This window comes from Xiphophorus hellerii, chromosome 11 (genome assembly GCF_003331165.1).
Source record: "Xiphophorus hellerii strain 12219 chromosome 11, Xiphophorus_hellerii-4.1, whole genome shotgun sequence".
In the NCBI taxonomy this organism is placed as follows: Eukaryota; Metazoa; Chordata; class Actinopteri; order Cyprinodontiformes; family Poeciliidae; genus Xiphophorus; species Xiphophorus hellerii.
This window is the reverse complement of record NC_045682.1, coordinates 4432503-4446894: the sequence shown is the minus strand read 5'-3', so window position 1 is coordinate 4446894 and position 14392 is coordinate 4432503. Positions and strand designations below refer to the sequence as shown.

Here is a 14392-nt window from a genome sequence, read left to right as displayed (position 1 = left end):
ATGCCTCTGAAATTTGAATGTTGTATATTAGTGCTTACTTTTTCATTGTTAAAATAAATTCAGAATATATTTTTAACATGAAAAAATTTCAGTGTCATTATTTGTACATGAAAAAAAATTCAGTGTCATTATTTGTACATGAAAAAAAAATTCAGTGTCATTATTTGTACATGGTTGCAATTTTCATGTATTAAAAAAATTCACATTCCTACCTATTTCAAAGTGATCAAATTTTCAATATACATATTTTTCACAGTTTAAATTTTCAGTGTTAAAAAATTCAGCATATAAAAAAATTCAACTTTTCAAAATTCAAATGCAATATTTTCAGTGTCCTCCAATTCAACTTGCTCAAATTCGCTGTCTCAAATTCAACGTCTAAAAATTCGCTGTAAAAATGGCGAGGTTACTTCAGGTCACAGACATTAGCAATGGATGTCAGATTCCAGGACCCAGCTAATCACGTGACGCAACCGTCATATTGAAGAAATACCAGCATCACCCAGGCTGGCGACCATGGAGGCGAACGCAAACCCAACGGTGAGTTTAATGCTTTCATATTTCTGTAGTATGTTTTATTTTGCGCATGAACTTTGATACATTATCTTAAATCTTGATTTAAAACACGGTTTTGGGCCGTTGTTAATCTTACACCATGTAGTGCTGCCATATTACCTCTCGCTACCTACTAGCCCCCCCAGCCCCTCCCCGCTGCCCCTCACCCAATTTACCCCGTTTTATTTCAAAAAGAAATACCACTTGCGCCAAGTCTAGAATCTTGAAAGAGAACTGATGGGTGGCGACTTTCTGGGTTGTTTGATGTTGTCTTAGGTGAGACTGAGACAGGCAGTCTTAGTAAAGTCGTAATTTTTCAGGAGATGCTACCGCTAATGTACTAAGCTAATATGGCTGCCTTGTATGCTTCAAGGAGGGGCTGTGATAACTCACAATTCAGTTTTAATCTTAGCTCAAAATTCAAACAGTTGAATTGCATGCATGTTTGTGTGTTCTCTCTGTGTAGTCTAGCTCTATCTCAACATGTGGCTCTAGAACTGATGTGGATTTTAATAAAAAGTAAAACTGTCTTGAATATTTCCAGTTACTTTAGTCTTACAAAACATACTAAGTTATCCATAAGTTGCGGACGTATGGTAAATTAGAATTGAAAACGTGATTGTGGCTTTGTTCTCTTCCAAAGCCACACCACCTGAACTGAAAGACATGATGAAATTCTGGACCGGATGGGAAAATCTGCCTTCAAGTCTGTCTGTGGAGATTGTTCATGGAAACTACCCAACAGCTGCCACTTGATACTACAGGAGTTACAAATCTTTCAGTGGTGAGTTGTTAGCATGTATTTCCTCTACGCAAACTGGCTTTGGCTTGCTTTGAATGATCGACCTGCAAAAAAAAAAAAAAAAAAATCTACATTTAAGCTGTAGCAGTTCTTTGTTTGTGAAGCAGCTTTGTTCAAATGAAAGTTTTGTTGAAATGTAGAATCAATTCAATTTTCTGATTTTGTCAGATGATTACATATAATCATATGTATTGAACAAGTGATTCAATACATATGAATGTATTGAATTCATATTCATTGAATATAAATTCAATACATTCATATGTATTGAATTCATATGAACGTATTCATATGAACTTATTGATATGTATTGAATATGAATTCAATACATATGAATGTATGTAATACATATGATACATAGTAATCATATGTATTACTCATTAGAGTAATGTGTTACTCTAGTTCCTCTAGTTTTGTCAAATTCAAAACTAGAGGAACTAGAATGACACAATGTTCAGAGTAGGCATTTCATTTCTCTGAGTCTGTACTGTTTATACAGGCAGTTTTAAATATGAAACTGAAATTGTTTTTTATGCAAAATTTTATTGAATGTACTTAGATGAGTTCATATATGCTTGAAGTATTAGAAAATAAATTACATAAGACAAACAAAACTTTTTTCTGATTCTTATAATGCAAGAAATTTAAAGTCCTAGAACAGGGGTCGGCAACCTTTTCTATTCAAAGAGCCATTTGGGACCGCCTCCCAATAAAAAGAAAGCACTTGGAGCCACAACCCATTTTGACGTCATATATATATAAAACCTATATGCTATGTACAAAAATCGATACTATGTTGCGTTTATGAAATCAACGAACTGCTGCAGAGAACACACAATTTTATTTCTGCATGTAACAAAACACATTTTACACTTTGTTGATGCTCAATTTCAAACAAAATACCCTCTGTCTATTTGGGTCTTTGTATTTAAGAAATAAAAATCGAAACTTACCCAACCCGCACTGAAGGAAAAATAGAAACAGAATGCAGTCACCTGTCCTCCTCTTATTCAGGAGATAAAAATCAAAACTTATCCAAATATTATCCACCGGCACTGAACGAACCAAGCAAACCAAAAAATGCGCAGCCTGCTTCTGTGTCCCATCGCGTGTGTGCGGTCACCTGTCCTCCTGAATTAAAAAAAAGACTATTTCACTTAACAATATATAGTTATGTATTTATATTTGTAGATAATCTCCATCTGTAAATGGCTTACCATGCTTGATTATTTCCTGAGTAGCCACGAAACTGGCACATGTAGTGAAATTTGCGTCTTAATCCACTTCTTGAAGTGACTCCTGCTCGCTTCTACGGAGCCCTCTAGGGGACATGGCAAATTTTTTTCTTTTGCATTCCCTCGCAATACTGTACTGGTCAGTTATGCAGCATAATTGAATCCTGCAAGCCTTTCTTACGGTGGGCGCCGTATTTTCTGCTTTAATATAAGATTATGTGAGGTTTTTCCATGAATGTTAGTATCTTTTTGTGAAATATCTGAAGTTTTATATCTTTCTTTAGGATAGAAAGGCACCACAAACCTACGATATAAACAGAAACCTTCCGTAAGTAGGAAAGAAATAAAAACACATTGTAATTTGGACTATTTCTGAGTTATCATCGCGGGCAATAAATCATCTGACAGTTTTGATTGTGTCTCTGTTGTGTTCTAGTCTGAACGGTTTAAAGAGCTGCTTTCAGTGCCGCTCCATCTTAGCCTTAACAGACATAAACATGCAGTAAAAAATAAATCGATTTTCAATCAGTGTTTTGCACCAAACAGTTTTTACTATTAACAAGTTTTTATTATTAAAAACACGACAAACTAATGATGGTAAAGGGCCGCACTGGGTTAACTCGGGGAATCTCATCTGTCCGTGTATCAATCAACTCCAAACCTCTTCTTTGTTCTGTCACAATTATCGATTTATTCCATTTTGATGATCAGGCTCCAAACTTTGCCAGGACTGACCGCCCCGCTCACCGCTTCCTAATACACACAAAGCCAGTATCCTTCCCATTCATACCTGGTGACGTCACTCCCACGTCGACACACCTAAGTGTCAAAGCCGCCTGCTCCTGTCATATCAATAATGACTTATTTCATTCATATGGCTCTTACAGAGCCTCAGTGAAAACTTGTTTATTATTATTGCATACTGTACTGCATAACATAACAGTACAGTATTGCGAGGGAACGCAAAAGTTTTGCGAGGGAACGCAAAAGAAAAAAAATTCCCCATGTCCCCTAGGGGCCTCCGTACGCTTCAGCCTTTCGCATCAGCTCCGAAACGGCCTTTTTTCTCTCCTCTCCCTCGGGATATTTTTTTAGCAAAGACAGAGTGTTTGCTCTTGAAATGTCTTTCAACATTTGACTTCTTGTTGTTTGCCAGTCTTTCGCCACATATTAAGCAGACTGGTGAACCAGTTTCATCAGCGGTGAAAGCAAAATGATCTGTCCACGTAGCATTAAATGTTCTGCCATCTTCAGAATGTTTCCTTTTCTTGGATTTATTCATGATGTATCTTCCAGGCAAGGATAAAAAAGTCAATAAATCAGTGCGCTAAAAAAATGCGGTCTGACATGTGGGGTACCAGGAATGCCTGTCGCACATCGGCGGACATGACGTATATTTTGGGTGCTAAAAATGTTCAAAACTTTTATTTTAATGTTACAAGTTAACCATAATCTTCAGATTTAGACATTTATTTTAAAATGATTTTAATTTATAATTTTTAATGATTTCATTTTAATAAAATATTCTATTTCCCAAAGTCACTGGGAGCCACAACAGAAGGATGAAAGAGCCACACGTGGCTCCGGAGCCATTGGCTGCCGACCCCTGGTTTAGGGTCTTTTTCCTTTGAAAATATTGCTTTCAGCCATCAACTGCATCTTTAAGGATTTTAATCTTGCGTCTCATACTTATAAAAAAAAATAAAATAAATAAAGCTGTGGCTTTCAAATGTGAAAGTACGATATTTTTTACCATGTTAAAAACCACAAGCTTCAGTGTATTTCATAAAAATCTTATGTAACCAATGTACAGTAGTGACTGATTTACTGTGATGTGAAAGTAAATGTATACCTGGGTATAAAAATTACTATAAAAATAAAAACCTGAAAAACATGAGGCGCTTTTCATATGCCACATCCTTTACTAAGAATCAGAAGTACTTTGTTATTCTGCTAGATCTGTCCATCGACTGTAAGAAGAGCATAATACTGGAAAATATAGCGACCAATCAAATCCTCAATACTTCTATTACTCCAAAGCACTTAGACTCAAAAGCTTTGTTGGTATTCATTGTTCAAAAGCTGCCTATTTTTAATCAAATTATATTCAGGTTCAGTGAATATATGAACAGAGAGACAAGCCCTCAATAGCCTAGCCTATTTAGACCAATATTAATATTCTAGATTATTCAAAATTTGTATGTAGATGTAGTTGCCTCTTTATTTAATGGAAGCTAATTTTTTTTTCCTTTCTCCTTTTCCACAAATAACTGTTTTTTCTGTTGAATCACTTTCAAATGTAATAAAAGATATGCATAATAGGTAAAACTGGCTTTTATGATGTAACACCTCCTGGAACAGAAGAGAAATTATGATTCTCTCAGGGATCAATTAGGGATCCATTAATAACAATTCAAACGCTAACATAATTTCACCTCAGTTAACAGTGCTGAGGGCTCAGTGGTACTGTGGTAATTGTTTGCCAAAGCTGGATGTAAAACAAATGATTTTCCGTTTTATTTATAGCTGACTAAATGGGTGATTGGTTTGCTGGTGGGGCTGCACAGTGGCGCAGTTGGTAGCACTGTTGCCTTGCAGCAAGAAGGTTCTGGGTTCGATTCCCGGCCCGGGGTCTTTCTGCATGGAGTTTGTATGTTCTCCCTGTGTATGTGTGGGTTCTCTCCGGGTACTCCGGCTTCCTCACACAGTCCAAAAACATGACTGTCAAGTTAATTGGTTTCTCTAAATTCTCCCTAGGGGTGAGTGTGTGTGTGCATGGTTGTTTGTCCTGTGTGTCTCTGTGTTGCCCTGCGACAGACTGGCGACCTGTCCAGGGTGAACCCCGCCTCTCGCCCGGAATGTAGCTGGAGATAGGCACCAGCAACCCTCCCGACCCCATTAGGGACAAAGGGTGAACAGAAAATGGATGGATGGATGGTTTGCTGGCCGTTTGGTTGGCTGATCTGCTGGATAGTTGGCTTGTTAGCTAGTTGGTTGGGTGGCAGGTTGGTTGCTTAGCCTGCTGTCTGGATTACTGGATGCCTGTATGTCAGGCTGTATTACCGTTTAGGTAAATTGGCTGGCTTTAGTTTGGCTGATTGAATCTCAGTCGGTTAACTGGCTTGGTATCCTGGTGTTCATTTGACAGATTTTCTTTTAGTTGACTAACAGTTTAGTAGGTTAGTTTTCTGGTTGACTGACTGACTGGCCAGTTGACTGGCAGCTTGGTTGACTGGCTGGTTTGTTAGTTGGCTGATTTGTTGACTGGCTTGCAGGTTGGTTTTCCTAGTTGACTGACTTTCCTGGCTGATTTATTGACTGATGTTACACTTTGTTAACTGGATGGCTGGTTGATTTTTAACTAGTCAGTTGGTTGGTTGGCTGTTGAATGTAAACAATATGTAATCTAAAAAGAAGCTTGATTATATTAAAACAGAACCTACAAGTTTCAGGAAGGACAGCCATGTTTTTTCCCCCTGGAGTAACATTACTTTGCATCAGATTGCCAACAGCAAAGACTGGCAGTTAGAAACAAACTCTTTTGTACCAACATACTCATTTCCAGCATAGAGGTTAAACAAACTGCAGGAAAACATTAAAATCACCAAAGAAATTCTCTGAATGAGTCAAGAACTATGTGAAAACTGCTCATCCTGTGCACCTGCACGTCTTTTATTAACAGAACAAAGAGTTTGTAGCATGACGTCCGTTCTTCTTGTCTGGCTGTGGTGGTCTTAATTACCTGTCAGTCACATGCCAGCTGCTCAGAATAATATAATAAAGAGCTTCTGTTGGATAGAAGTTCAAACTTTCAAACATTCTTGATTTTTAAGAATTTTGATGAGCGTGCCAACAGCTAGCAAGTCAAAGCCAGACAATTTTAGGTGCAGGCAGAAAGAAAAAAAGATTAAAAGTCTCTGAGATTAAGGTTGATAACACATTGAGAGAAGTGGAGAGGTGGCAGCGACACCCGTGCTCTACCTTAATAATGAACTGAGCTCTTTGAAAGAAGGAAAACTTCAGAAGTCTTCAACATTTGCTGCAGAAACACTACTAGAAACACAAACCCTCCTGTGATCTGTCAGCATGTCAACGCAGTACAAAATAATTTAAATAATGGCTCTGTTCCATTTATGACAAATCAAACTTATTTTGTCAGTCATTTTTACTTTTGCACAGCCTGCCTTTTATGAAAAGGCAACACAAATATCAACCTATTTCACCCAAATTTCAGAAAGTGACAGCTGCTCTACATGTGGTGCCTCAGATTAGAGAGTTTTGCGAGTCAGTGAAGTAAAAGCAGCCTAGCATCATTTAATTATCTTAGACAAGAGGGTGGGAGGTAATTCTTCAGAAACAAAATGTCAAATAAAAGTGGTTCCTTTCGCAGTGCCACTTCAGAAATCAGAGAAAGCCCCAGAAACATTTAGCTAAGAAAGTAAAGAATGTTTAACAGATCAATTCAGTTATTTCAGCAAGTGTTCAGAGCCAACCCAAGCATTTTATCTTGTGTAAAGCAGCAGTTACACGTTTTATTTCAAATTAAAGTTTACCCATTTGCATTACTAGAGGTAAAAAATCTTGATTTGAAAAGTGGTGAAGTTTCTCAGTGGTGAATTGTCTACCTGAATTTCTCCAAGCGGACGTCAAATACTTGTCCAGGAAGTTATAAAAGAAACCAGCAGAATATTCAGGCTGGTGGTAGTGATGGATTAATGTAATAGAAAACATTTTCCTTCCCACACAGATCTCAATCTCATAAAACACCTTTGGGTCAACCCAGTGATAACATGGTGTGCCTAATAAATTGGTCAGCAGGTGTGCATAAAGCCTATAGCATTAACAGAAACATGTGGTCAGTTTTAAAATGACCATCTTTATCCCTGAACCTCTTTCGAAATAAACGTGGTGTGTAATAAAAGAGAAAGCCGGGTCAGTTCTGTCTGAAGAGCAACGCGGTCACTTTAACCTCTGCCATGATTTATCACAGCCAACATATGATGAATGTTTATAGCACTGCCAGGCAATTTGCCCACTGAAGATGACCTACTTTACCAGCGAGGAGTGTGCATTGTTCAATATTAGTTGTATCGGTAATGAATTAAGTTTACTGAAGTCATTTATTGGATTCCAAGGAGTTATTGATGGGGTCAAAAGCACCCATAGTCCATCACCGCAGCATGAGGTGGACTTACAGCAGGAAGACATTGTGTTGTCCTGACCGTCCGCCTGGCTATTAGCTGAAACTAAGCAGCCTGTATAGAGGGAAACAATCGATTTTATTCCTAATTAAACCAATTCTGCCTTAAATCTTTGAAAACTAAAGCCTGTACCAACCACTTCTTTACAAAGTCTGATTTACGGTGAAACTCACAGTACTCTGGAGGAGAATTCCATGGTGGATCGCTGAACAACACACACACACACACACAGCTGAAAATATAAAAGTGTTGCACTGTGATGGACTGGTGACATGTCCAAGCTGGACCACGCCTCTTGTCCATGCAAATATAAGCAAGCATAGAGAATGGATGGATGGATTTCATTGCCACCAAATGTGAAACGGACAGAATATTTACACCTGTAAGGATGTATCCCCAGCAGCCATCCTTAGTCCACTGTAATCATACACTAGTGCATTTGTCTGAAACTCTGAAGTGGGCCAAGAAAGTGAACTCGGGTATTCCTAGAATCCTGACTTGGTTGAAGTGAACTCTGGTGCGATTCGAATGCATATGTGAACGCCAAGTGGACCAGAGACGGCTAACCCCCTCCCCCAAAAAAAACAAACAGGAAGTGGACTACAGTGCAGGGCATTCTGGGTAAATAAACCAAATCAAACATACGCATGTGTTTAGTGGGAGAAATGTTTGGCTTTAGTTTTTAAGTGCTTGAGAAGCAGTAGAAACCCAAGTAAAGTAGCTACAAACATGTGCAAAATGGTAATTTTGCATAATAGGTTCCCTTAAAAGTTTTACTTTTAATATTCAAAGCCCTTCAATATCCCAGCCCTCCATATTTCACAGAACTTGTGGAACCCTTTGGGTCCACCTCTGCCTCCCTCCCTTTTGCCCATCTGTCCACCATGGGACTCTGATCTTTCAGCCTTTGGGAACCACTGAGTTAAAGTCTAGAAAGCCTCCTATAGTCAGATGTGAATTTATGAAGTATAAATTAAATAAAATATTTAATAATCATGATGGTAGACCTAACAGACAGGCCGGGCTCGATCTTCTTGTATTTCTGCAACCCTTCCTCTGTTAATCCAATAGAATTAATCTCCTTCACCAAAGACGAGCTGCATTCTTTGTTTTAATTGAAAATGCCCCAAATGTGGCACATAATCCAGTGTCAGTCACCTAAACCCGTCTCGTTGAACTGGATTACATTACTTAATAAGGTTGGCATTGACGGGTCTGCCGGCTTCTTTGTGAAGATAAAATTACAGAGGAACGTTTACAAAAAACCATCCCAGGCTTTATGTTCTGAACATAAAAATGTAAGGAGGATTTTTTTCTAATTGGAAAAGCTTTCAATTAAAGCAGCTCATAGATTTTATACCTGCGTGTCATTTTATGTCGGTTCTTGGACGGCCGCAAAGCGTTTTAATTAGCTAAGATATGCCCGAGTTGTCTTTGCTTTATACAACAAACCATTAAACAGCTTCTTGAAGAGTAAAAGATTCCACGATCACCTGATTCTGCACTTTTCAAACATAAAATACAATTACGTTCAGTTCAAGGCTGGCAACAGTAGATAATTGCTAGACGATGTTTAGAGAGATTTGCGAAGGTTGAGGAAATAAAGAAATAAATAACTTCCCAACTGATTGAATATTCATAAACTCATCGCAGTGAGCTTTCATGTGGAAAAACAAAAATATAGAAGTTGGCTTCTTATAGTTAAAAGCGTTTTTTTCTATCTTTGTATTTCCTTTTTAAGGTCAAATCGTCTTACAGGTGATGAGCATGGATGAAGAAAGCCCTGAGCCATCAGCGCCTTGCAGAGGACTCGCTGTGAACGGAACCAGGCAAGATTTCTACTCCCACTGAGGTTGTAAATCCATGATTTCCCAGCTATTTAACGGAGGTTACTGCTGAAACGAGGGACTCTGATTGGTTGCTGCAACCTGGAGAAGCTCTAAAAAATAATTTAAAACACTCTGTTTGTATATTAAATATGCACAAGACAAGTTATAATAATGAAAACTACTTTATATACACAAGATTAATGATGAAAGCAACTTATTTGATCATTCAAAGAAATGTCAGCGTTAGTGGGATATTTGCTGGTTATGATGGGAGTTTTACAAATTCATGACATTCATGATGAAGCTTGCGATGGCTTCCAACATGACCTGAACACATCATGAGCTGAGCCCAGACTTCAAAGCGTACCGACTCTCCCTGCCTGCTGTGAAGGTGGAAACGCACTAAGAACACATTTTCACTGTCTGAGAGCTAAATTTGCATCCAATTACTCGCTGCCATGCCTGCCGAGAACTTATTTCTGAATTCTTAACGTTACTTTATCCACATTCGGCTGAGCTATGAAGTAAGCATGACATCAAGCCTCCAACTAGAACCACTGTTGGATTTTGCTTCCGGATCACCTCAAAATCCAACCCAAACCTGCTCCGTCATGTGTGGCTCTTGGATGATCACCATTTACCTTGGAAGTATTTTCCCCTTGCGGTTTTTAACCATTTAACCATTCATGAAAGGTTTAGAAGGAGTGAAGGTTTGGTCTCTGAGAAAAACATGATGGCCGGGCTAAACAGAAGATGTAGGCAAAGCGCTCTGGAAAGTCCAAAACTGAATTATTTGGATGCTAGATTTGTGGACATGTTTAACACAAACAGTTTTTTCTTGACATCTTTATTTTAATAAGTAACACAAGGTGATTTTAAGGTGCAATTAAATTACTCTTTTATAATTCTGTAAACAGTATTTGAGTGTTCTGCATCTCATATCCATCTTCATTCCAGGGACTGCAGGAGGAAATTAGCACTTTTTTTTGTTGCTAAAAGCTGGAACCATGCTTCTCCTCTTTTAAAAAGTTAATGAAATGTTGTAAGTTTTTTTTTTTTTTAATAAATAGAATCTTTTGCTAAACTATTAAAAACAATAAATCTATCTCTTTAATCAATGCTAGCAGGAGCTTTAAACTACACCAGAATAATTCCTCTGATCTTTCAGCAAAGAGTTTGACTGGCTGCTAACTTATGGTTGGTTGCCAAAAATTTTCAAAAATGACCTGATTGGAGTTTCTCCTGCATTTTCAATGCTAAAGTGCTGCTAGTACTCGCTTAGCACCACCGTTCCTTTGGTTTAACAGTATAAACACTGACGATGGCCCAAAAAACTGGTTCTGTCTTAACATTTTCTATTCCCTGGTTAGAGGGACAGGGAATGGCTATGTTCACACAGCGCCAATTTTTTGCTAAAATCAGATTCTTTGTGTGTGTGTGTGGCCGTTTACAGTTCATACTACTGATTAAACGCAACTGAAGTCGGACTTCGGTATGAACGGTTTATGACTCCATGCGTGCAAAGAAGAAGAACGTTGTCATCACACAGTAGCGCTCTGTTTAAGGAAGTAATAATGAGCGTCGTCTATGTTAAGATAGTTGACAAGGAGATGAAGGAGGCTAACAAAATACGGCACGGCTACCATCAACGGCCTTTTGTGGAGCATTGACTAACTTCTCTAGACATTGACTAACTTCTCTAGACATTGACTAACTTCTCTAGACATTGACTAACTTCTCTAGTTAGTCTGTCTGGATGTGAAGTCGGATCCGAGAGTGATGGGCCTAATTTTCAGCCGTTGTTCATGTCCACATTTATTGTGTCTGGCTTCACCTGGTGCAGAATGATGATCCATGTCTCGCATCAAAAGTTGGATAAAATACAACATGACTATTCAGACACTTTGAAAACAAATATGTATCCGATTCCACATATGGAAGTGGTACAAATCACATTTTTTTTGGGGGGGTGAATAAGAACAGAAGTGGACCGTTCAGACTGCCATGAACAAGTCTGATATGGGTCACAGATTGGCAAGAATATTGGCTCAGAGTCACTTTTGCCTGTTCTGTGAATGTAAGCTAAGTTGAAGGGAAGGCCTGGTGGTTCTTTAATCTGGCTTCAAAGAACCAGTCAACTGCATCTGCCATTGCCCTCACTCAATAAGGAAAATCCTTTTAGCAGAACAATATTTGACAGTCAATATGTGGTGTTCCCAACAAAAATGTTAAGAATGTCCATAAGTGCATTGCAAACCCCAAACCTAGAAGACATACAAACATATTCCTACCAGATGTTTAAAATCTCCTCAGCTGTCTAGTCTCAGTTCAAAGGAAGAACATCTCAACTCTGACCTTTGCCCTTCTTTTAAGAGCCGTATTGATTGGTAAATCCTCCATCTAATCCCTGGCCTTTACTGCATCCTCTAAGGACTGGGCATCAAGTGGGATTCAGGGTATCCCCAATTACTCTCGCTGTCTCAGCTGTGAGCTGTACAGATGAAACACTCCAAATTTCAGAAAACTAATTGCTTTGTAATAGAAACAGAGAATCAGACAATCACATGAATGCTACTCAATGCATTGCAACAACAAGGGTCTCCAGCCTTTGAGTTCTTCTTTACAGGTTTAATTGCTCTGCAACACCATAACCAAAAGTCTGAATTACCTCTTCAGCTTGCCATCAAGTTTGGCCTCATAACGAGCCATTCATCTGATTCAGGTGTGTTGGAGAAAAGATGCGTCTAAAAGTTGCAGGATTGGGTTGGAGCAACCCTCCACTAGATTATTCAGGACTAGACTTACAGCAAATATCTCGAGGACACATAACAGTCTCTGGGGACGTCTTATCGCTAGAATCCTTCCCAAAGTTAAGCTCGTCTTTCCTTCAGCTTCCAAGGCTCAAACATGGAGCAGCTGGGAGAACAACATGCTGACAAAGGCCTACCTTGAGCCTCCACGAAACTTTAAAACGTTGTTTTCCTCAGCATGATGAATAATGCTTTTGCTGTCCTTTCTGACAAGGCTATTTTGCTACAGAAAAAAAAGACATTCCTTCAAGTCCAGGATGGTGGAAGAAAAAACAAAGGAGATGAATTTATGCAGACAGCGAAGCAGCAGGAGGGCATAAAGTTTGGGGAGTCCTCACTGAACACCAGCTGCTATTTGTAACACATTTAAAGCTGCAAAAATAATGTTAGTTATCCATTGTGCAACATTGATGTATCAAAGCTGCTGAGAGGATCCGAATGCATTTCATCTTGAATTTTCTTCATACTGCGTTTAAAATGTGTGACGGAAAATCTCTCCACAACCTTCAGCAACGGCTGCACACATTCGAAGAATAACACAAACAACTTTGCATGCTAGCAAAAAGAATTTACAAATATAGTTATTCACATCGTTGTTGGATTTGATAATTAAGAGTGCATTCACACCAGCCCTTTTCAGTTCGCTTTAACCAAATTCCAGTTTGTTTGTCCAGAAAGTCCGGTTTGTTTGGGGAGGTGTGAATGCAAAGTCAAACACTAATGTGGACCAAAAAGAAGCAAACTTTGGTCCGCCTACAAACCTAGGTCTCGGTTTGGTTGAAGTGAACTTTGATGCTGTTTGAATGCCAAACCTACTTCTTCCAGAAGCAGGAAGCGAATTACAGCACAGGGCATTCTGGGTAAGTACAACCAAAACAGATGTGCATATCTAGCGCTAGCAGGAGAAATGGCTGGTGGTCTTTTACCAAAGACAAAAGAAAAATCCTACAACCGCTAAAATCTGATAAAACTCCCTTTTGGATAACATCTTGTGAAGAAGAATCAGTTCTACAGTAAAGAGTCAAACATCTACTGATGTCCTGCTCATTTCCTGACTGAAGCCTTTCCACAGTCAGTCAAAATCAGCAACAGGCTCAGCGAAAACTAAAATCATGAGTGAAAGGGTCTGTTCCAAAATAAGGCTGTAATGATTCCTTGAATGATTCGAGTGACTTGATTATTAAAATTCCTCGGGGAAAAATTCATCTGCCTCGAAACTTTGTAAAAATTATGTTTTATTATTTAGCGCAGAGAGAGAGATTCCGATTAATCATAAAAATAGTCGACAGAATAATCAATTACTAAAATATTTGTACAACAGCCCATTCCAAAATATCACTTCCTGGAGAGCAGCTTTAAGGTAGCTGTGTACAACATATTGGTGTAGCGCTTTAGCATTAGCAAAACTGCTGTTTACAATTAGTGCTTTAGGGTTAGTGCAACTAAACTTTTAGTTAGCGGTGTCCACTCTGATTTCTGGTCTACATCTTAATAGCTAAAACATGTCTACAGATTGAAGGTTTTCTTAATGCTATAATTTAGTGTTGATGTTCTGGAAACGTCCTTGAAGACATTCACACCAACAGGCTCGTTTTGGGCTAAATAAAAGCTTTTCCAGACTCTGTACCGATTGCTGATTTTACTTTTCAATTTTCCATCCTTTTGTGTTTATCCAAACTCAGTTCACACAGGTAACCTTTTAAGAAGGGAAACTTTTGACAATTAAACTTAAACATTTAAATCATGCAAGCTCTGGGTTCCATGTAAAATTGGAATTGGTACGTAATGTCTTTATTTTAGAATTTTAAATAAATACCAGTCGCTGAGTAAGTAAAGTTTATTTATAAAGCACTTTTCACAGACATAAAATCACAAAGCGTTGTACAACAGAAATCAATAGTGATGGGTCAACACCGATGCGTCGGCGCATGCGTCAAGCCCAGAGACCAAAACCCGTGTT

General features: G+C 38.5%; 1 long non-coding RNA gene across 1 annotated transcript; it reads left to right on the top strand.

Moving 5' to 3' along the window:
- The first annotated feature begins 251 nt into the window (after positions 1-251).
- LOC116728053 (uncharacterized) lies at positions 252-1452 on the top strand. Its single transcript, XR_004340932.1, has 2 exons — positions 252-540; positions 1199-1452. It is a non-coding gene; the product is annotated as an uncharacterized LOC116728053 (long non-coding RNA).
- Positions 1453-14392: the final 12940 nt, after the last annotated feature.